Here is a 3423-nt window from a genome sequence, read left to right on the forward strand (position 1 = left end):
TCTTTCTTTTCAAGGAGAAGTGTGAATTGGGGGGGGGGGAATCCAGTAAATATAACTTTGAAAATGTGCAGCACTCCTGGGAAGCAAGGAAGGTGAAACTATATTTCACATATTTCAGGGATGTTAATAAAAGAGGTTATTCCTTGGAAAGGGAAGAAGACATTCAACTCGTTGGATTGACTCAGATTGACAAAGTAAATACCACAATGGGATTAATTGTGTTAGAGATGATGAAGATGGTACAGAACAGGACAGAGTTAGGATCTATTGTTCACAGTGTTGCCATGCATAATACTTACCAGTATCTAACAATGACAATAACATATGCAATAATTATAAAGATAATGCTTTGAATGGTTTCTAAAATAATAGCTTGCTTTCTTAAAAAGAATAACTTCAGACTTATCAAACAAAATATGGTTCTTCGTAGTTTTGTCTTCTATACCCTGAATACATAAATAAAAGCATAAATGCTAGGGAAATCATGAGTTTTTAGCACAGACATAATAAGCTCTTTGATTCTTTGAAATTATAAGTTTTCCATTATATAAAAAAGTAGATAATAGAACCTAATTACAGCACTTTTATGAGACTATTAGTAGTAAGAAATTGTGCTGCCAACTCAAAATTAGATCATTTGAATCAACTAGTTGCTTCACTGGAGAAAGTTGGGCATGGTCCTCCAATGCTGTAGTGCTCCTCTTGGGGAGGGGGAACCCACAAAAAAATACAACCCACTGAAGGGTCAACTACAGATCAGTTTTAATTTGATGGTACACAACAAAATCAACATTAAATTATAAGGGAGATTCGGTGGTTTTGTACATAGAGAGTTGTTCTGCTAACCCTAAAGTGAAGCTTTTCTAGCTGTTTAAATCTGGAAGAGGCTACTTGGGAGAAAGAAAATAAATGTCGAACTATGTGATTTATAGCCTCAGAGACCCAAATGAGGGTTAGCTGTAAGTCTATTCCAACTCCACAACAGTGATAGCTTTATTTATTAATCTAATAATGTTTTGGTACAGTGTCTTATACATTATAGAGCATTCATGCATATTTACTTTTTTTTTTGGGGGGGTCACTGTTTCCTGAATTAACGTTGTAACATTTCTATTGTCAAATATTGACAAATATAAAAATAAATACTTTCTGAGCTATGGGGTATCCACCAGTAAAAGAGCTAACAAAATTACTATAATTACTTTCTAAAACTTAGACTGGTCAAGGTTGTACTGCTAACTCAAAGGTCTCTTTTCTCTGGTGGTTTAAATCTACCAGCCACTCTGAGGGAAAAAGATAGGTAGTCTCTTTTCCTGGTTAGCTAACAAAAATAGTACAATTATTTTCTAAAACTTAGGGAGGTCAAGATTGTGCTGCTAACTAACTCAAAGAACTTTTTCTCTGGAGGTTCAAATCTATCAGGCATTCTGAGGGAGAAAAATAGGTTGGTTTCCTCCCATGGTTAGCTATGAGTCAGAATTAACTTAATTGTAGTTAGATAGAAAAAAAGGTTAAATAGAAAATAGACCCTATCCTGGTTGAATAATTTACCAATTGTACTACCTTTAGAAATGTCAAGCCTTTTTGATGATCACAGAGATTTAATCTTCAGAAAGTTCCATTCATCAATTTTATCCTCTCCAGATTGGGAATTTCTGGCTGTATTTGGCAGGCTCTTTACACCATAGACTAAACCTTCTAATATGGCCCCCATTCTCAGTTTGTCTCTTATGACCTTTATGGTTTTGATCTTTACTCCCAGGTCTCTAATCCTTCTGAGTTGATTTTTGATTGGTGAGAGATGTGGATCTTGTTTCAGCTTTCTGCAGGTAGCAGTCCAGTTCTGCCAGAACCATTTGCTGGAGAGGTTGTCAAAACTTTTCCAACAGGGAGGAAAGAAAAGCCTACCAACTGGGAACAAATAATTGGCAATAGCATCTCAGACAAGGGTCTCATAACAAAAGGTTATAGAATGTTTTGGGGCCTTCAGAAGAAAAAGACTGATAACTCAATTACAAAATGAGCCAAAGAAATGGAAAGACTTTTCACAGAGGAAGACATTCAGGTGGCAAACAGACATATGAAGAAACACCCAAAATCACTGTCAATGAGAGAGATACAAATCAAAACCATACTGAGATACCATCTCACCCTAGTAGCAATGGCAAAATTTAGAAGGAAAGCAAGAACTAAATGCTACACAGCATGTGGTGAGGTGGGAACTTTCTACACTGTTGATGGGATTGTAAAATGCTGCAACCACCCTGGAAGACAGTTTGGGCTTTCCTCAAAAAGTAGAATATAGGAACTCTGTATGACCCAGCTATTCCACTACAAGAAATATACCCCAAGAAAATTAGAACTGAGACATAAATAGAGATTTGTACACCAATGTACTTTATGTACATTATGCACTAGGTAGCATTATTCACCATTGCAAGAACATAGAAACAGCCCAAATTTCCAACCACAACCGAACTAATTGTGATATGTTCACACAATTTACATACTGGTACTATGCAGCATGCAGGAGCAATGATTTTGAAAAAAAAACCAAAAAACAACAAAACTACATAACTTGAGGGAAGTTGGAAATCATTATGCTGAGTGAACTAATACAGTTTCATAACTTGGAAGTAGGAGTGGCATCCACTTCCTAAATAACATCCTTCCAGAAACTCTATAAACTTTGATAAAATTCGATAGTTGTAGAGGGGCTTCAGGACTTTTGTTCACAGGGTCACTATGAGTCTTGCTTGACTTGAAGGCAGTCAACAACAACAACCACAAATACTGCATAAACAATGTTGTTGTTGTTGTTAAGTGCCCTTGAGTCATTACGTCATTGAGTCGTAGGTGACTCATACTGACCCTATGAATGAATGATCTGAACACTTGTATAACTTTTATACTTTCTCCAGGTTCATAGGGTTTCTGCAGGCAAGCTATTTCGGAAGTGGATCCCACTCCTGCTTCCAAGCTTGTTTTAATTAGGGAGCTCCACCAGATATTATCCACCATGGGTAACCATTATCACATTTGACACATCTGTGTCCAGTGTTCAGCTTCACAGCAACCATGAGTGACCACTGTACAGCAAGTGGTCAGACCAGGGCTACACAACCTAGAAGAATGCCCAAAAACAATTAAAAAGAGGCCCAAGGGCCACAGGCTATAACCAAGATTTACAACACAGTAGCCCTCAGCACTTGGCCTGCAGGTGTGCCCAAACATTAAATTATTTTACAATTCTGGCACACCCAAATGCTGGCGGAGTCTGGGCCAGATATCCTCAATTCAGCTGGCAGATTCTCTCTGCTGACACCCACTTCTTGTTGTTGTTATGTGCTGTTGAGTCGCTTGCGACTCATAGCGACCCTGTGTACAAGAGCCCTAAACTCTGCTCTGTCCTGTGCCAATCGC

This window comes from Elephantulus edwardii, unplaced genomic scaffold, assembly GCF_000299155.1.
Source record: "Elephantulus edwardii isolate Elephantulus edwardi_28Jun2011 unplaced genomic scaffold, EleEdw1.0 scaffold00081, whole genome shotgun sequence".
NCBI classification, from domain to species: Eukaryota; Metazoa; Chordata; class Mammalia; order Macroscelidea; family Macroscelididae; genus Elephantulus; species Elephantulus edwardii.